Consider the following 21,422-nt stretch of genomic DNA (forward strand, 5'->3'; position numbering starts at 1 on the left):
TTCCTGTCAAAAGTTTCTTTTACAACTTAAAGGTCATAAATTAAAAGCTAATCATTGAGAACTGTTTCTTATCTCTCAATTGTGTTTATTTTAAAGGAAGTTTTCTGTCAGAGGAAAAAAAAAGAATAAGAAACGTTTCCAGAACTGGGTTGCTAGCTTTAAGTTTCATAAATTCTTTTCCACATAACCCTAGGATTCCATAAGATTGTGTGGAGATTCATGAATGTATTAACCAAAATGGACTCTCTTTACATATTTTAGTGACAATTATGATTTTTTTCATATTTTTTATTGAAAATATCACTGAATCCAGTTTTCCCCCTTTTCCCTGCTCTAAACTACATGTTTAAATTCAATCTATGGTGATGCATTTGTTTCCAAGTGCAACTGAAATCTAAACCAAGAATAATGTAACTTCTTGGTTAAGTTTCTATTTTTAAACATGTTTAAGCAATGTGACTTTAAACATGGGAAAAGTCAGGGGTTGGGCTTCCTCTTTACCGCCACCCACATTGGTATATGTCACTTACTGTTAAGTGGAGTCCTTTTTAACGAGTAGATCTTGAAGAATGGATTTATTTTAAGTGGAGTACACTGTATGTAACAGTGCAGTGATGGATTACATGTTTGGGGAAATATGATCTTCCTTGTTATGCCATAATTTAGTTCACATTCAATAATAATTCACTCCGCGTATTTGATCTGGGCATAACTTGAAGAGATAAATGAGCTAACTATGTTTCAGTGCCAGCTTAAACAAATCCTATTGATATTTATTTGCTGCCTCTGATAAAATATATCTTGTGGCTGGATGATAGACTGTCACAGAGTCAGACTAGTTTTTATTGGCCTTTAAATTTTGCTACCCCAGACCAACTGGTGCCTTACATAAAGAATCGTTTCTCAGAGCACCCCTGTAGCACAACGATTCTTGATGAGATTGGGCAATGGAGCCATTTAGGACAATAGTCTTCACTATTGTCCATAATTATGATAAATGAAAATAGGTTTCTTTTTCCTAGCCTCCATTAAAAAATTGCATAATATTGAAGTAGACACTTGCCTCCTTAATTCATTTACTTCTATGATACATCATAATGGAAGTAACTTCTAAAGCTTTACTCAGCTAATATTCCAGCTGTCTTCAATGACAGAGATTTTTATACTGAATCTGGTATCAGAGCTTCAATTTCCACATCTCCCTGAAAGGTTAATTTTGTCATCAATATAATTAAAGTTCAAATTAACTCTCTTCCAGCTGATGTGGTTTCACTTATAGAAGGCCAAAGACAACTGCTTACAGGAAGTTGCCATCGCATAGCGACTAGCCTTGATGACATTTGGAGGGGTAACTAATTTGCTTTTAACTCAGAAGCTGACCTTACACCAAAAGACCTGCATTCTACGCATCAACAGATCCCTCCTCCCAGCTTTCTTCTGAGTACAAATACCTTCAGAGAAGCAGGATCCAGCCCCTGGTGTTGAGACTGAGAAGTTGCAGGAGCCACAGGGATGAACGATGCCTCCGGCACTGGGTGAGCAGCCTGGGGAAAGGACAAGAAGATAAAACCTTAGAACTCTTAACATTTCTATTGTTTGCTATTCTCCAAGCCAATTACACACCGCGAGACATACTTCTGTTGTTATTTTTTTTTTATTTTTGCTTGTTTAACCTACAGCTCCAACTCTTTGCAGGGAAGAAAGAAGAGAAAAAGAACTTAATAGGTAAAGGAAAAGAAACTACATTTCTTCATTTACCTTCCATTTCATAATCAGTTGCATGAAAAGACAATATTTATTCAACTAATTTCACAGCACGAAGACTCAAAAGCATACGGATGACTTCCTTTAACAACTGCTGACTGAAAAGGCGGGCCTACGCCGGCCGACTCCATCTTGGCCGACTCCATCTTGTTCTGTGTCCTTCACCTTGACCACGCCTCCTCCCCTTGAGTAACCTACCACTCACCTGCCTAACAGGACTCCGACCCTTCCCCAGCCAATAGGCTGAGGCCACAGCTATTACCTCACCAACTGCCCCTAGGCCCCAATAAAACCTTTGTCCTTTTGAAACTCGCTCTGTCTCCCCGGTATCTCACCACTGAGTCAGTGCAGGTAGGGGATTGAGCTCGAGCTAGCTCGAATAAAGGCTCTTTTGCTTTTACATCGGACTCAGCTCCCTCGTTGTCTTTGGGGATCACAAATTCTGGGCATAACACTGACAACCACTGGCAATCATTCATACTATTGCAAAGGTATGGCTGATTGTCAATGAGTTAGTATCTTATGTGGAAAAGCATAGGTGTTTTCTTAAAAAATTAAGCTAAAATCTTGTTGTGAATTTTCTGTTTAATGACAACGCTCATAAAAGTTTTCCCATATAGATAATTCGTGTTTTGATGTTTAAGCTCTTCTAAAAACTCCATGACATTTATGAAATGTCTTTTACAAACTTAACTCCAAAATAAAACAATTTGGTTTTTCTTTTGTGAGTGAAATTATAGCAAAATCAAATGTATGCTTAAATGGCTAAACATTAACGTTCTAAAGAGGTCCTACCTGCTTAAACAAATTCCATCTAAAAATTTCTTTTTTTTAATTTTTTATTACATTTATTTATTTTTGAGAGGCAGAGAGACAGAGCACGAGTGGGTGAGGGGCAGAGAGAGAAGGAGACACAGAATCTGAAGCAGGGTCCAGGCTCTGAGCTGTTAGCACAGAGCCCAATGTGGGGCTAGAACTCACGAACCAGGAGATCATGACCTGAGCCAAAGTCAGACACTTAACCAACTGAGCCACCCAGGTGCCCCAGCTCCTAAAAATTTCGACGACTCCAATAATTCAGAGTTCCAACAAATAGGGGCAAAAATTAGAATATCTAGAGATTTCTGCAGAATCTCTTCCAATATTTTGGCAATATATTGCCCCCCCCCATGTGGAAGAGACATGAAAAGATAATCCTTCAGTGTGAGAGGATGTCAATGTAAATTCCAATGTGAATTCACAAAATGAATTTATGTGTTTCTACTTTTAATATTTGTGAGATATGCATTTTATTATTACTCTTAAATTTCATCACATTTTATGAAATACATTCCATTCACAAAAGAAGAGATCAATGGCTCAAAAATGGTCCATTGAAAAATCAATTAAAAAAAAAAGTGGGGGAAGTACAAATGTAAATCCTCCAAAGCAAAAATGGAATGTAAATCTGTGTGTGCTGGGAAAAGTAAGTTTTCCAAAGCTACGTGATAAGAAAAAATCAATAGTACTTCTTCTATATGACTTCCTAATGTAACATTATCATCATTAACCGGTATTTTTAAATCTTAAAAGTGTTTGATACTTTGGTAATAATTAGATTATATTGAAGATCAGGCATATAAGATTCCTTCTACTATCAAAATTACTCTATTGACTTCTCATTAACATAATTTTGGAAACAATCTGTAGTTATCAAGTGATAAATAGTCTCCATCAATAAACATGAGTGTCCAGGAAGGAAAACTAGAGAAATTAACAGGGACATAAATGTTCAAAAATATAACTCTCCATTGATTGGTCTTTAATAATCATGACAATTGATACCAAGTATTCTATTTTCTCTCAAATGTATTCGTGATCTCTCATTTGTAGAATAACTTTTTAAAGAAATTATTCTTATCTCCATCTTATACAGAGAAAGAAACCAAATTCAGGCTCTATTATTTAGTCTCTTTCACTATTTAGTGAGTGGAAGTTCTTATGATTATATAACATTATTCATGGTACTGAAAGAAGAGGCAAAGCCAGAATTTCATCCAAGTTTTGTTGAATTCTAAAACCATGGTTCTTCCATTTCACTCTGCTACACTTCTGCTTTAATCCATGTAAGACTGTGCAACAGCATATTGAATGACACATAGAGTTAGTATAATTTTTTTAGTTATTTTTTAAACTAATCAATTCTTAGGAAGACTTTTATATCATACTTTTTTCCCCTCTATCTTCTTCTCTCACTTTTTTGTAACCAAAACATACTTTAACAAAGAAGTCCACGAAACTTGAAGTAACCATTAGCTCTAGAATATAGAAGACAGTATTTTCAAAAATGTCATGTAATGTTGACTATGTATGTCTCTAGTGACAAATTTCATAAATTATTTTCTATTATTTTTCCTGTAAGTAACCAGTGTATTTAAATTCATTCTGTAAAGAAGTCAGGCTCTATCAGCATAAAGAAATTTGCTTTGAAATAGAGCTTACCCTATAATGTTTGATTACTGAAAACCCTTCTAGCTATTTCAAAAAATACTCATTGTACCAAAGTGGGTTCTTACTCTTTCTAAAAAATCTCTTCCTATAGCCATGGCAAGTAAGCAAGTTCTACACAGTTTCTAAACATGACTACAAATGATTAACAATTGCATTTCTTATTAAAATATAGAGTGCTCAGTTTGTCATCATCTTTCCCCCCCTAAAAAGAAAAGTAAACTAAACTCTCTCTAACTTCTCATTTAAAGTAATGATACCATGGTTGGTTCGAACTTTCTATTAGTAGTTTTTTGCTTCTTTCTAGTGTGAGAAATGCATTCCCAATTAGATTTAACTAAATTATTATAATAAATGAACAGTGAGCAACTAAATTTAATTAGCAAGAATCTTAGAAAATACTCAGAGAATATTTTTTTACAGAAAAAGTCACATTTTCTTCTTGTTACTTAAAAATAATTTTTAAAAAAGGCAACTAGTAAAGCAGTGTAACATTTCTGAAAATCCACAGGACCATTGAAACGTAATACGCATGGATAAATATATATAAACATCAATCACATCTTGTGTAAAAACTCTTAATAAAATCATAAGACATTATTGTTTTGATAACACAGATTGGTGAAAACTCAACCACAGGGTAAATCTTTTGTGCAATTTCCAAAAATATATAAGAGAAGAAAAAATTGGGGCAAAAAGTTAACAGTAAAATCCAGAACTCCTCACTCTATCTGGATGTTTATATCATTAGACCACCCAGAAAAGGTGGTCAAAAAGCACATCATTGATTTTGCAAAAGAATTCTGCTGAGTTTGAAATCTTTCATTATTTCTTTGGGATGAAAAATGATAGCAGAAAAGCCAAATTAAATGTGACAAAGTTGGTAATGTGCTCATTACCATTTTTTTGACAGTGATTTATTCTTGAATCTGTAATACAAAAATATAATGAGATTTTTCCAGAATTACAGGCAAAAGTGTTCTGAGACAGAAAATAGTTGCATTTACTTCTTCTCTAATTAACAAGAAAAAATAAACACAGCATTTTGGAAATGAGCATGCTAAAACAACACTACTATCTAAATACTACTATTCAACCCATTTTCAAGATCCAGGGCAGAACACTTTCAAATACTTACTTTGGTGTTACTCCCAATTTGGAAATTCATGGTGTTTTATTTTTAAAAAAATTTTTTTTTTCAACGTTTATTTATTTTTGGGACAGAGAGAGACAGAGCATGAACGGGGTGTTTTAAAAATGGAGTATTTCAAACACATTTTATAATTGTCTAAAAAAGAAGTCTGGCTAGGCGCACCTGGGTGGCTCAGTCGGTTGAGCGTCCGACTTCAGCTCAGGTCATGATCTCATGGTTTGTGAGTTCGAGCCCCACGTCAGGCTGTGTGCTGACAGCTCAGAGCCTGGAGCCTGATTCTGATTCTGTGTCTCCCTCTCTCTCTCTGTTCCTCTAGCCCTCATGTTCTCTTTCTCTCAAAAATAAATAAACATTAAAAAAAAATTTTTTTTTTAAAGTCTGGCTAGATTCAGAATCATTTCTTCTAAACTCATTGTCTAAGAGTCATTATTTGACTTTTTGTCTCTACGTAGTTCACAAATGGTAGTTGGACGGGGAAGTAGTATACTGTGTAACTGATTATATTAGACCCTATGGTATAAGCAAGGAATATTTGAAAACGTCTTTCTCCCTAAGGGAGATTTTAATAACTCCCTTCAGGAGAATCAAAATTTATCAAGAGGAAAGTTATTCTTAAAGAAATGTTGTGTTGGCTTGAAGGATTCACCAATTAACATTTATATGTTGACTGCCCATATATATGCCAGGATTATGCTAGGAAAAAGGAACAGAAGACATTGTTCCTATTCCCCAATGGCTTACAATTCAGTGGGAAGATAAGATGTGTGCACAAATAAGTGAGGTACAAGGACAAGGCAGTAGAAATTGTAATAAAGCTTCCAAAGAAAAGCATCCCAGGAACTCACTGAAGCTCCCTTGCAGCTGGAACAATTAGGAGAGCTCCCTGTGGTTGTCAAAGCCAAAGGGCAATGTGGCATTTGTGTAAGTGTTTCTATAGGAGCAGAACTGCTAGGCTGAGGACATTGTGTAAGCAACAAAAGATCTACATGAGATGGGAATATGTAAAAACGAGATCACCACCAAGTGGGGTTTCGTGACAGATAACAAGGTAGTGATGAGTTGGACCAATCAGCAGAAAGAAAATCTGGAATTAGGGTTAGGATCTAATAAGGTACAAAATATAAAATACCCAGCAGAATATCAGGAACAATTGTTCTATTCTAAATGAGAAGTGAGGGTGTAATGCTACATTCATTACTAGCCTTAAATATCACTTGCCCTTGCTGAAGTGGTCCCTGTTCTAAAAATGTTTGAGAATCAACCTTAGAGAAAATAAATTCAGAATCACTTATGAATACAATTTGTTGGACAAATTCAGTGAAATGTAAAACTCATAAAATAGGTGGGTTTTGCTCTTTCTGTTACAATGGTGTAGGAACACCATGTTTCTTAATTGTGTCTATTTCTAGGGATAGCCACAGGTCTGAGGAGTTTCTTGCCAAGATGAAAAAAGGAAACGGCCCCCATTCGAATCAGTGAACTTGTTTGGAAATTTGTAATACCATCAAGTGCAATTCAAAGGGAACATCCTTAAACACCACACCATGTGTGCAGAGCAGCATGTGTGATGATGCATGTTTCCTCCCTGAATAGAGTCTTAGCCACTGAGCACCGTAAGCCCCAACCTTCCATTTGAAGCAATATGCCACAATGCAGATACGAAGAAATATATGTCAATGGACTCCTCACTTTCTTCTTACCCATTTGTTTTTGTAGAGATGTTAATAAATATAAGAGAAGCCTTTGGGGAAAAAATCATTAAGCTAAACCCTCATCCATTTCCTTTTCAGCTGCAGAAGTGTTTCAACACAGAATTAGTCCACTTTGATTAGGTTATTTCATTTTTACCTCATTATTAAATTGTAGAAAAATGTTATATGTGCTAAAAGATACAATCACATTTAAAATTCCAGGGGCGCCTGCGTGGCTCAGCCAGTTAAGCATTCTACTCTTGATCTGGGTTCAGGTCATGATCCCAGGGTGGTGGGAGCGAGCCCTGGGTCAGGTTGGGCACTGATGCATGGAGCCTGCTTAGAATTCTCTCTCTGCCTGTCCCCTGCTCAGGCACATATGTGTGTATTCACTCTCTCCCAAAATAAACAAGCATTTAAAATAAAATAAAATACTTTAAAATTCTGGGGCATAAAAATCTAAACACACTTTATATAATGACATGTTTTCACTCTCATGAATTTATGCACATGCTGACACCTACTAAGTGCGCATACTGAGTGCTGAGTCAGGGCTTTCCATGCATTATGACTAAAGCAATACTGCATGGTAGACTTTCTCTTTTACTTTTCAATCTGTTTTTATTACCAATCATCTCCAAATTTGAATGCATGATGAACACCTTAAGGTATGTTTTTATGTTTAGTGCTCTATGTAAATATGAAATTAAATCCAGGAAATCTTTAAAATGGGATAGTAAACTGATTCGTAGATAAATGGACTTCCAGATGAACAGAAGAGCTGATGTGATGGGGCATGCTAGAGATTTTTAACTCATTCTACAGATTAGGGAACTAAATCCAGTAAGGTATACTAGTTTGCCCAAGACTGTGAGGCTGGCACAAGGCAAAGCTAAGGTTATAAGGTCTCTAGCCATAAAATGTGTGCTTTTCTCATATTATTGTAAAGGCACTGTTAATGGAAATCTTAGTATGTGCCAGTTGTAAGGCTTTCCATGCTGATTTCGTCTAATCTTCATAAAAAGCTTATATAGTACCTCACTCTGAAACTTGTTCTGCAAAAGTAGAAACCAAGGCAGCAAAAGGTTAACTAAATTATTCACATTCATATGCTAGTCAGCAGAGCAAAATTATACGTTCATTCTTCTATATGAAATATAAAACGACATTTGTCTCCTGAATTAATTTAACACAATACTACTATTGTTATTATGATGTGTTCTTTTAATGCTCTGGGATCTAAGTAGTATCAAGCCCCCCGTAGGCCCTAGGCCCTCAGTGGATGATTTTCTTTGCATGATATGCTGTATCTATTTTGAAAAATCCTCCTAAAGTCTATGGCTCATTGGAATAGACTCTAATGGGAAAAAAAGCCTAGTAGAGGTCAATTATTAAAGTAGGACAGGATAAATATGGTACAAGATGAGCCTACTATTTGCTATTCTGCATGTGGTTTTTAATTTCACATGTTATAAACAGATTCTATACTCATTTTAAAATGTACAAATACTCAACTTTCACTCATTGTTTCTGGTAGAAACTGAACAGATCTATCAATATAAAAATGCCTTATTTTGTTCAAAAAAGCTATGCCAGCTTAGCAATTACACAGTCCTTGATTAGTAATTGCTTGTAAGTCAGACACATTGATTATTATCTCTCCCCCCCTCACACTCTGACTCACTGAAAAGGAAGGAAAAATATGTTTGGATGAAGTACTTTGCACTTTTCAATAAAATGTTGAAACTACTTACTTTAAGCCAGATACTGAATTTGTGCTTTCTTACCTACATGCAAAGTACTTGTGTATTTTGAAAAATATAATTGAATTTGGGAAGTACAGTGTTAGCCCAAAGCCCAACAAAGAAGCCACTCAGTGGAAATGCCTTATCTCTGTGTGGCACTGCCTCCACTGTTAGCAGTTTATTTTTATTTATTTAAAAAAATTTTTTTTTAACATTTATTTATTTTTGAGACAGAGAGACAGAGCATGAACGGGGGAGGGTCAGAGAGAGGGAGACACAGAATCCGAAGCAGGCTCCAGGCTCTGAGCTGTCAGCACAGAGCCCGACACGGGGCTCGAACTCACGGAGCACGAGCTCATGACCTGAGCCGAAGTCGGCCGCTTAACCGCCTAAGCCACCCAGGCGCCCCCACCATTAGCAGTTTAAGAGGAAGAGACCAGCCTTTGCGCATGCCTGAGTGTGGTCGGAACACTGAGCTTGGCCTTCTTGGTAACAGCTATCTTACTAGTGGTGCCATTCAACTTGATATCTTATCTACAGGGTAACTTCTGTTTTTGACAGCTCGAAAGTATTCTAGTCTCCACGCTGTCTCTAATACCCACCCTCTTACGCGCATAATATACAGGATAGATTTTTCTTCAGACCAATGATGTTGCCTGGTACCTTCAACTTTCAGCTAGCCTGGGAAAGAACCAGCTAAGCTTATTCTGCCCATACATGAAGGTCACCCTTGCTGTGATTTTCACAATATCAGAAAGCTAGTCAAAGCACTCAAGAAATAATATGTTCAAATATGGATGATCAGAGAATCGCAGAAATTAAAAACCATGATGCATCACATAGCTTATATAGACCAACTCCTTCATTTCTCAGGGAAAGAAACTCACTCTCAGAAAAGTGGAGTGGCTTTGCTTTCCCCACGCCACGAGCGAATAGCAGGGTTGGAGCTGGAGTCCTGTATTCTGACTGAGCGTCCTCTCCCCTCTCCAGCTGCTTCTCACTTTCTGCACAATGTCACTAAGGGAGTACGTTTAGAGCTAACAGGCACTGCTTTTTCTTCCTTCCCAATGTGTTGTACCAGGAGTTCTGAAAAAAGTGGGGATCACTGAGAGAGTGAGACACAGGTGACTTCTGGCCCTCCATAGTTGAGTCATGTCAGTTTAGGACAGTCCCATTTTGAGGGCATACTTCTGTCTCCCCATTTAAGTCTTCCAATTTACATGCTAAGTTGACATTTCTTTTCTCAAGTCAAGAATTGACAGGAGAGCATGGTATATTTGTCTGTTTGTCTTTGCTCTAAAGTTTAGGCCACGTAGGGGTCGTTCTGAATTTGAGCGGATATTAGAGTGAAATATGAGAGCAGGAGAACACTTTGCCAGATGAATCTGTATTTAATTAGGCAGTCAAGCCAATCTAGCTCTGACCTGTGACAGTTTAGCTTTCCGATATTAAATGGCAATTTGTGAGGTAAAGCATTTATTAAAAATTAGCATAAAGGCCAAACTAAGATGTTCACTTTTAAGGTGATGGACAGCAATGTTGTGGTATCTAATCCCAATGGCATCAAAATTATCATAATAAGGATACCAACTTTATCACCTGAACTTTACCCATACTTCAAAAAGATGCTGTAATAGAAAATTATATATATAATTTTTAAATGAAAGTAAAGTACAGTGCAAAAAATCACCTAAGTATGACTAGAAAAATTGCCTAGGAAAAATTTCAAATATAAAAAATGAGTTCAAAGCAAACAAAACCCATTTATATAATTTTATGGTATTCATTCACTATATATACTTTGTTTCAATATGCATTTAATTCCCTTTGGTATCTCACCTTTCTATACAAGAATTTTTACACTAACATCGATGTTAAGTATCAACAAAGCCAGTATCAATTTACCCAGTAGGAGATACTATTAGTTCCTTTTTGTGGATAGTTATCAAATGAATGGAAATTAAAACAATGAAACGTCACTTTGTATCTGTGAAATTCATATAAAGTATTCCGGTTGGTATATGTTGAAATCGTTATACTTCAAAGTACAGTAAAACCTTGGGTTGCGAGTAACCGTGCAAACATTTCAAATAAATTTTAACTTGATAAACAAGCAATGTCTTGCAATACAAGTCATATGTGACAGAATGTCACATGATCACAACTGAGCCAATGGTTTCTCTCTCTCTTTGTGTCTGTCTCTCCCTCGCTGCAGGATTGGGTGACTGTCTCCCATGCTCAGATGCTTGTTCTCAGGCCATGGTGTTTGGCAGAAATCAGTGATTTTTCAGAACATTGGAAGGTGCCCACAACTGGCACTAGTGTATTTTTTGTCACTTCAAAGCACTTATGGACAGTTTGTTGCTTTTCCATACAAGAGTAAGCTTAAGAATGCTTTGCTTCCTTCTAGGCCATTAGATAGGTTCCTTGTTAAAGTTGCACGAAAAGAAAAAGATTCCACTGAGCCAATAGATAGCAGTGATTCCATTAGAGATAGAGTCGTCCTACACAATAACCCTCCTCTCTCTTGTCTCCCTTATAGCAGCCATGAAGGTTTTCAAAGGTAAGTGCAGGTTAATTTATTTTTCTTTATATTTTGTATTTTCTTTATTATTTTGTATTATATTATTGTAATAATTTTTATGTGATTATTTGGGGGTTGCAGAATGACTCATCTGAGTTTCCATTATTTCTATGGGGAAATTCACTTTGATATATAAGTGCTTGGATTGCAAGCATGTTTCTGGAACAAATCATGCTCACAAACCAAGGTTTTACAGTATATGGTTTAATTATGAAGTTATTAAGCTCAGAAATATTTTTACATTGAGCCCTAAAACACTTTAGTAGTTCTCTTTGACCAGCAATATCATCCCCTTCAGTTTTGGCAAAAATGTATACATGAGCTTTTTATTAAAAAATTTTTCTAGTATCAAAACTGGATATTGCTAACTAACAATGCTGGAACTGGTTAAATTATGGGAAGCAACTGTTGACATTATGTAGTCATTAGAAATATATTTTTAAAAACCAGGTGGTAATATAAAAAGCATTTATGTTATAATATTATGTTTAAAAATAGAATACATGCTATTGTTAGAAGTATGCCTCCTCCTTAGGCGTGTCTGGATGGCTCATCGGTTATGCATCTCACTTCAGCTCAGGTCATGATCTCATGGTTCGTGAGTTCAAGCCCCGCATTGGGCTCTCTGATGTCAGAGCAGAGCCTGATTCAGATCCTGTCTCCCTCTCTCTGCCCCTCCCCCACTCTCTTTCCCTCAAAAATAAACAAACAGTAAATTTTTTTTAAATTAAAAAAATAATAAAGAAAAGACGTATGTCTCCTTCAGCATGGGGAAAACTAAAGGGAAAGATAGAAAAGGAACACAAGTTTTGCTCTGTGGCCTTTCGTTGCTCTCATTATATTGCTTAGATCAGTTAAAAACTTGATGTCTCTGGTCTTACAAACAAGATGTAAGATATGAAATAAAAGTTCATATTTCAAAAGAAATGTCAAAGAACTTTCTGAGAAATGAAAGAGTAAAACAATCACTTTCAAAATCATGGAAGACGGGGGCGCCTGGGTGGCTCAGTCGGTTAAGCGTCCGACTTCGGCTTAGGTCATGAGCTCACGCTCCGTGAGTTCGAGCCCCGCGTCGGGCTCTGTGCTGACAGCTCAGAGCCTGGAGCCTGTTTCAGATTCTCTGTCCCCCTCTCTCTCTGACCCTCCCCCGTTCATGCTCTGTCTCAAAAATAAATAAATGTTAAAAAAGAAAATTTAAAAAACAAAATCATGGAAGACAGAATGAATCTTTATAAAAGACAAATAACATAAAGGAAAGTCTTAACTATACAAAGTACAAAATAAGCCACAGAACAAATGAAATAATATTCAATTTTTTTTCCAGAACACCAATGACCTTTTTATAGGTAGACAATAATATTATGTAGTTTCTAAACTGATACTTGGATATTCAGTTTGTATGCGAAATTCATTTCTCCTTTCTCTATTCTGAAACCACCTGATTATTCTTCAGATTTCTATCCTCTCAGCATATATTATCACTTTTTGCTATCTTTAAACTATGATGAAATTATTTAAATATTTCGAATAAAGCTTTAGAAAGTCTACTCAACAAATTAGCAATTCATGTTCTCATGGGAACAAATATTCAGTTATCCATTTCAAGAAAGAAGTACTTAAAAAGCAATTTTATACAATTAGGATTTAGATAGAGAAAAGTATGTACTTATGTTCATCACATATTACAAATAAGGGTTAGTGTAGCACATTGCATCTATACCTCAGCTACATAGCTTTTGAAACTGATGTTAAATGAAAAACAACATTCTAAGATAGTTTTCAGTAAAAATTCCTGGGGATTTTGTGGGATTTGAGAATAAAAGGAATCTGTGCATTACTTCTGAGGTAGACATTCAAGAAACAGGGACAAGATTCCAAGGAAGAAATGGCTGTAGGATAGGTTATATGGGTATCTAGTCATATGGAGCCCCAAACAAGTTTCCAGAGATTTCTTGGGCCTCAGGAGCTGCAGAAAGATCTCTGTGCCCACGGGAGTGGCAGAAAAGAAATAAGGACAGTAGCAATCAACCTTGAGGGAGCCATGATACCAAGAATGAATGACATCTTACTGGTAACATGTGACAAGTGATAACTAAGTTCCAGAGAAGCCAATGGATGCTTCTGAAAATGCTAATTTTAGTGGATGTCATTTAGAGCCTAGTAGCCGTTTCCCAGTTCCCACAAAACTCAAAACTGAATACAAACCCAGCAAAAATAGAGGAAATCCCCAAATTGGCCAAGATAAACTTGTCCCCTTGACAGCACATGATATATATTTGTTGAAAAAATAAAGACTATAGATGGCCCATCCTCCTTTGAGAAGTTAATTCAACTTTACTGTTAATTAGAGGGAAATTTCGGCCAAAAGTTTGCAAAAAATCCAAAATGTGGTACTTAAAAGAAAGATTACAGCATCCCTTTCAGGGATTTACAAGGATAAGTGATCAGATTTTTAAAAGCAAAGATGCAACAAAAAAGAAAAAGAAAAAATGTCAAAAGTAAAGCAATCCACACTAAAAAATAGAAAAGAAAAATAAGAAAAGATGTGGGTAAGTTCAGATAAAATTTAACTTCTAACTATTCAGCATCATAAAATTATAATTATAAAATTATTTAAATAGTTATAAAATTATTTTAATTTTTCATGAAAAATGCCAAATTCGACATCATTTTCATTGTAAAGGAAGAATTTTTCCCTTCCCATTCTCTCTAATGAAAACTCCATAGCTTTAGTTAAAATATCTTACCATCAAAGATGCACTAGCTGAATCATAGAATTTTTGCATTAGAATGGCTGTTACAGTCATTCAATGCTTTGTTTCCCAAATGCACAGCTTTCCAGTCCCTGTCCTGAGAATTCTGACTTAGTGGGTTTGGAACAAGTCTGGGAACTTACACTTTCAACAAGCACAAGTACTTTAGGTGATCCTTATCAGGACAAAATTTTGGAAAATATGGAAACTTTTAGCCCAGTACCATTTCTTCAGAGAGGAGGAGAACAAATCCAAAGGTCATATGACCAGTAAATCAACTGAGATGTGCAGCTCCCGGCTGCAGGGCCAGTAACTTCTTTTTCCTGACTTCATAGTGGCTTTCAACTATGAGCTCAGTAAGAGTTCTAAATGGTTTCCATGAAAAAACCAGATAAACTTGGTAAAATATGTGGAACAAATAATAAAAGGCACATAGATTTTCATTTATAAAAATCTATATTAAAACATGTTTTGGGGCACCCAAATTAAGCACCTAGTTCTTGATTTTGGCTCAGGTCATGATCTTATAGTCCTGAGATCAGGATCCACACTAGGTGTAGAGCCTGCATAAGATTCTTGCTACCCCTCTCCCTTCAGCCCCTTCCCCACTCATGCTCTCACAAGCACTCTCTCTTTCTCTCTCTTTCAAAAAAGAAAATGTTTTCCAACACAACTCACTCTTTTCATGCCTTTGTCATATACTCATGTGATAAAAAAGTTGTTTAGTTAAAAAGGTACTTATATATGAGTGTATATATTTTTATATATATTTAAGAATATTAAACATTTATATTTAATATGTAAATAGCATCTTTATACTATATAACACAGTATGGTCTATAGTGTAATACATAATAACATATATTTTAATTTAAATATATCATATTAAAATAAATATGTATTTTAAAAACAGGACATTTAGTTCAAAGTCAGACATCTGAGACCTTCAGCTCATGGATCCCCCTAATAGTTTCATAAGGATAACTAACTGCTGGAGAGGGAGTCAAGGTATTGGGGAAAAAAAACAGGTTGAGAAGTTGCAGAATAGAAATCCTTGTTATCCTACTATACCACAAAAAGTTCCGCTTTTATATATTCTTTGTCAGTCTTTAGCACACAATAGTATGTAAATAGTTTTGTAACTTAAGCCCATCAGGAACGATTGCATTGCAGCTAGGCTAACCACAGAGATAGGTATTTCAATCTTCAATAGTTAAATCCAAAGCGATTTAACTTCCTCATAAATGTAGGTAAGCAGGAGATGGGAGGGCTATCATCATATTCTCACCAAACTGGAATATTTTAAGATACGGTTTCTATCTAAGGAGAGTCCAAAATCAACCAAAAGAAATGATGAAAACCAACCTAATAATCTGGATGACATACTCATCATCTTATCCTACCCTATACATACTGACTACTCAACTCTTACTGCCTGGAATTAAGTTTTGTGAATTTGTTGGGTAGAGAAGAATGATGACACAGCACTATGAGATTGAACCATTTTCTTTAATCCATGAAGCAAATAACTATCCTAATAGTACTGTATGATAATGAGTTTTTTAAAGACACTCTCTGGTGGTGCTTTACATCAGCACAGTACGACATAACAGCAACATCACGTAGGGATTGGGAGTTGGCCCAATGAGCTTATTCTCAACACAGAGCCAAAACTTCACTCTTCAACTAAATAATTTTTATAACTAGAAATCAACTTTCTAAGAGATTGTGCATTTCGAATATTTTTAAATGATAGCCTGATACACCTAATTGGATCACACTTTTCTGTTTTCTTATTCTTTTATTATTTATCTCCTCTTCCCGCAAAGGTCATCAAGGCTTGCTGTCATTTAGCTTTGAAAATGGTAACAAAAGTTCTGTGAAAGAAGCCTGACAGTGCTAATTATTGATTTTTGGATTTCTAGTTGCCTTGTCAGATCTTACAGTGCCACCATCAACGACTGTATTTTTTCAGGCAGGTGTGGTGGTTTTGAAAGACAAACTAATCAGTATGGATTTGATTTCTCTGTAGATAAACGAGTGGCTTCGAGATCTATGCAGAACTCAGTTGGATTTGCCGATCCTGGTTATTTAGTACAAATATCATTGAAACTATATCACAGGTGCTCATAGAATAGACTGTCATTTCTCATTAGATTCTTTCTGAATGTAGTAATCAGACCTAGGTTACGGAACTAAAAGTATTCAACCTGTGACTTGATTAATTATTCAATCTGAGAAAAAAAGCTCATGTTTTGTATTTGCCAAAAACCTCATGAGGCTACTAGTACTTTTACTTTAAAATAAATTGGTACATAACTTATTATCCAAGTGCTAGCCCTTAGAGAGCAGAATATATTGATGGTGCATTTTTAAAAATACGTTGAATCACACTTAAAAATGAAATTACCGGAAGAGGTGTAGAGTTCAAATTAAATGCAATAGAACAGCACTGACATGGGTCCAAGACGATGGCTCTCTTTCACTATATTATGTAGCCTTCTCATTGGCAAAGGAGAGAGTAATTCCAAATTGGAAATGGCTGAATTCTCGTCGGGACTTGCAGAATAGAAGAAATTTCAGGAGGTAGCTTCGCAGAGGGACAGAGAACAGAAGGATTGTAAGCAGTGTGGCATATCATAATTTTTCTTGAGGGGTATAATTAGAGGTACATCTAGAAACACAGAGACCAAATATAGGTGGATCACACTGAAGTCACAAAGGAACTTGTTGGGGCGCCTGGGTGGCTCAGTCGGTTAAGCATCCGACTTCGGCTCAGGTCATGATCTCACAGTCCGTGAGTTTGAGCCCCACGTTGGGCTCTGTGCTGACATCTCAGCCTGGAGCCTGTTTCAGATTCTGTGTCTCCTTCTCTCTCTGCCCCTCCCCTACTTCTGCTCTGTCTCTCCCTGTCTCAAAAATAAATAATAAAAACATTAAAAAAATTTAACAAAGGAACTTGTTGGAAGAATGTCACAGATTCCCATAGAATAAATAATAATACTGTAAACGGACTCAAAAATGGTCTAGAACCAAGAAAGTCTGGACAAAAGGAATCATCAAGGAAATATAAAAATAAAACAATATCATTAGGAAGATCCTGGTATAGTCGAGTTATGCTTGTTGGTTATTTGGTGTGAGTCACTGGACTATGATGCCCAAGTGGGTAACTTCTAAATAGCCTTTTCTTTTTTTTTACCACTTACTCAAGATTCCAAGTGGTGAGCAGGAACATTTGGTTAGTAGAACATAGGTTACTCACCTATTTCTCAGCTGCCAGAGGGAGGGAAGAGACATTACTTTTCCACATATTACACTAAACTCACCATATTGTGAGATTCCTTCAAAAAGATGATGCGTTCAACTGCTGAGCAGTCAAAACTAAGTTATTATGTCTGGTGCAGGGAGTGAAATCTATTAACCAGAGTTAGTTTTTTCTAAGGTACATGAGAGAGTAAAGAAACCAGTGGCACTGAACCTGGCTAGGAAACCATTGGTAGGCCAGGCAATGAGAATGTGAAGTTGTCCAGTGGTACTACTGAGGGGATCATCTTAGCTTCACCTGGGTATGGCAAAACTAGGAAGGCTCCACCCACCTTCTATATAAACTAAAAGACAAAGAGGACGAAAGCTGCATTTTGGTAGGGATACTGTTGTACTTCCTATTAGTATTCCTAGGAATTTACTACATCTGATATTTTATCGCTCTAGATTTCCCACCTGGATATCAATAAGATACACATTGAGGAAAAAGTCTAGAAGAAAGGTACATGTTGAACTTTGTTTCTTTTGTCTTCTCTTAGTGTGGTATTCAAGGACAGTGATTCCTTCAAACTAATAAGGAGGCATGCCTCTCACTGGAAATTTCTACCTTAAAAATGCCAGTTCTCATTTTCAGGATGAAAAGAGTATAGAATATAAGAAAAAAAGTGATTAAACACACACACACACACAAAGTGGAGCACAAGCATCAGGGACAGGAAAAGATTTACAAAGGTGTCACCATCGATGTTGGTTAATTGAGCTGCTGCCACTATTTAAAAATACTGCATAAAGCCTGTCAAATGCTTAGGATACAACTTATCCACCTTGAGGCAGTTGGTTGAATTCCATTGACTTGGATTTTACAAGAAATTATAATCCACATTTTCAAATGATATTTTAGACTTTGAAGTTCATTAATTTTGATCAACACATTTTTCTATTACTTGAGAGTTGATATATTATTTAAACAACAAGAATAAGCCCCACATCTACAACCTGACCTTTTTATTTATTTTTAGCTTCATTCTTTTTATTGTGACATTGATTTAGGACACATACCAAAAAAAAACCCAAAAATGAAGAGGTGAGACATCACAAAGTCAGTCCCATTTTGGAAATTTAGACCAGTTATTTTAAATTTCATTCATTGAAGAGATCTTTTTTATACATGACAGTGTCACTGGGTATAAATCATTTTAGTTGTTGGTTAATTTTAGGAGAGTTTTAGAAGAAATAGTCCATTGAATGCTAAGAAATTTTATTTTGAAATTATTCATTCCTTACTTAAACTAATATCTCCTGGTGGAGGTCTTTTACCCTCTGTGATATCACCACATGTGAAAGATTTTGCATCCCTAATAAGGCACGATTAAGCCCCAATGCTAAGCACATCACAATTTGACACTGGTTGATCATGCTTACCATAAGAATTATTTACAATGAGTTTATAATTATTGAATAGAAACCCACATGCCTAACCTTCTACTTGATAAGCCCTTTGAATAACCTCCATAACTACCATATGAGGAAGGTATTATTGTTTGCATTTCAAGGATAAGGGAACAGAAGCGTGGTAGTTTAAGTAACTCTTCCGGAGGTGTTACAGCCAATAAATCCTGGTCTGCTAGACTTAGACTGTGCTCCTAACTGCTACAGGTACACACCCATGTGGAAAGGCTACAGGAAATAGCCTTGTCACTGCTGTTTCAGACCCGACTAGACTACTGGAGGGTAGACTTGTTTAGGATATGTCGTTAATACTTCCATGCAAGTTTTCTCATATATTTCACCAGGTCTTGATCTCTGCAGGGGTCATGCTAAAAGGAGGTACTTCCAGTAACATTAGCAAATGACTCAGTATTTATTCTATAATATAAATTATTCTAACTAAATTAAACCTGGCAGTTCAACTCATGTTTCAAAATAATGTTATTAGCTTGGGTCCTGTGGCGAATATAGAGTACAGTCTGATTAAGCTACTTTTAAAACTTGCTAACGTATCTTCGTTGTCACTGGAACTGTCGATTACTCTTTTACATAATGAAACTTGGGTTTCTGTGAAGGGCCGAGAAAATGTGAAAGGAGTAATGGATAAACCAGCCTGCCAAAGTGCTTTAATGGCTTTATTTCTAACAAAATCTACAACTACATTCATTCTTATTTGAAGAAAAAAAATAGGTCTTTTTTTTTTTTTTTTCCTAATCTGGGGCTTTAACAAAGGGCCTGATTTCTAACAAAAAGAGCATTATATATTTGATAATTTTCCAACTAACTATATTTTCCTGAGCTTACTCAAAACTTATTTAAAAACTCTGGGGAAACCTAAAAAAGAATATGTGCCAAACAAGGCTTCAGTTTATCAGCTCAACTGGTGACAAATGGAAAAGGAAAGGTATATACAATACATCTACTATTAGCCTAAAATTGCCATCTGCCAAGGAGTATTTTCCAAACTTGTTCACTGCTCATCCCATCTCTAAGCATTTTTAGCATGTACCTTTAATATACATAATTTTCAAATTTATTTATAAATTATAGATGTGTCTGATGTTATGGAAATTTTTGTTCATTACAAAACATGCATAAATATAGAATGTTATAAGAAAGAGATAACCCTATTATGAATAATTATTGACTTTACTTTTAATTATACAAAGCAAAAAGTCTTTTGGTTGTCACTATAAATAGTGTGCTTAAGTTTTAAAAGTTTGCTAATCAAACTGTCTATTTAACATCATGAATTGCTGGAAAAGACAATGCATATACTTAGGATGACATTTTTCATTAACAGCGGTACGGAAAATTTCTGTTTCGATGGTCTTCTTGTTAATTTCAACTTCTTGGTTGACACCTTGAGACATATCATTAATCACCATTGTTACTTCATCATATGACGAAGGAAGAGCTTATGCAAAGAGTAGAAGAATGGCTTGCTCGACCATTTTCTTGTATTTTGCCTTTGTTTTCATTATTTGTATTAACTTCTATTTACAACTTCCTTCCAGGGAGCTTTTTGAAGCCACGAGTCCATTTGCTGAGAATTAGTTTAGTTTAAATTAGATAAGTCTGTTTACCAGGCACACAAACACAAATTCATTGTTAGAGACAGAGACAGAAGAGGCAGATGTCACTTTCCAGCCCTTTGCATAGTGGTGCAAACTCTCTCCATTTTCCCTTAGGCTGTTTTGCATATGTGACTATAACCTTCTGACATAAGGACTTGGCAAGGGTGCCAGTGTCCATCAATATTGATACACAAATAATAAATACTAATAAATCCTCACTTCCCTGATAAAAGGAAGATAAAGATAAATGATAACTGTGAATTAAATATCTAATATTCTCCTCTAGGCCCCTAAAAGGACCACTGTACCAGAGTACAGAGATCCCTCTATATAATATGTATGGAGACCTAAGTTACCTGTGACACTAATGTATCCTTCCAGGAAACAGTAGAATGTAATAGGAGGCGGTGATAGAGTGCATTTGTTACAACTGTGTACTTCATAATGAGATGATCTGGCTTTGGACACCAGTTTCACAATTTGCAGGCTATACGTCTTTGACTTAAGACAAGTTATTAACCACTTCTTGTCTTAATTTTTGCCTCTGTTATAAGGGCTAATAATGCCACCTTCACACAGTTGTTCAGAGGATGAAATGAGGTAATCATGTAAAGCACTGAGCGTGGTATCGGGCAATGTCAGATATGACAACTAATACTTATAATACTATAACATATAAATGATTCTTGATTTTCAAAGGTCAACTTTTGAGGAATACACATTTGCTTTCTTCGTACTTTGAAAATTTTAGATTATCATTTTATGCCGCATTCAGATTTTTGTGCATTTGCGGATTATGAATATCTTAAGTTAATAAACTGTGTACAACCAATCAACTAACAATTCTGCTCAATGGGGTCACCAGTTGCAAACAACCATGGTTAGGCAATTATAATGTCTTATTGCTTCTTGACCT

The 21,422-nt window shown here is 35.8% G+C and overlaps 1 long non-coding RNA gene across 1 annotated transcript in view; it reads right to left on the bottom strand.

Annotated features, from left to right (window-relative positions):
• Positions 1–1,005: 1,005 nt before the first annotated feature.
• LOC128315271 (uncharacterized) overlaps positions 1,006–21,422 on the bottom strand; it is a 225,339-nt gene continuing 204,922 nt past the window's right edge. Inside the window, exon 3 of the long non-coding RNA XR_008297926.1 lies at positions 1,006–1,544. This is a non-coding gene — a long non-coding RNA (uncharacterized LOC128315271). The remainder of the gene's footprint in view (positions 1,545–21,422) is intronic.

Source organism: Acinonyx jubatus, chromosome C2 (genome assembly GCF_027475565.1).
Source record: "Acinonyx jubatus isolate Ajub_Pintada_27869175 chromosome C2, VMU_Ajub_asm_v1.0, whole genome shotgun sequence".
NCBI classification, from domain to species: Eukaryota; Metazoa; Chordata; class Mammalia; order Carnivora; family Felidae; genus Acinonyx; species Acinonyx jubatus.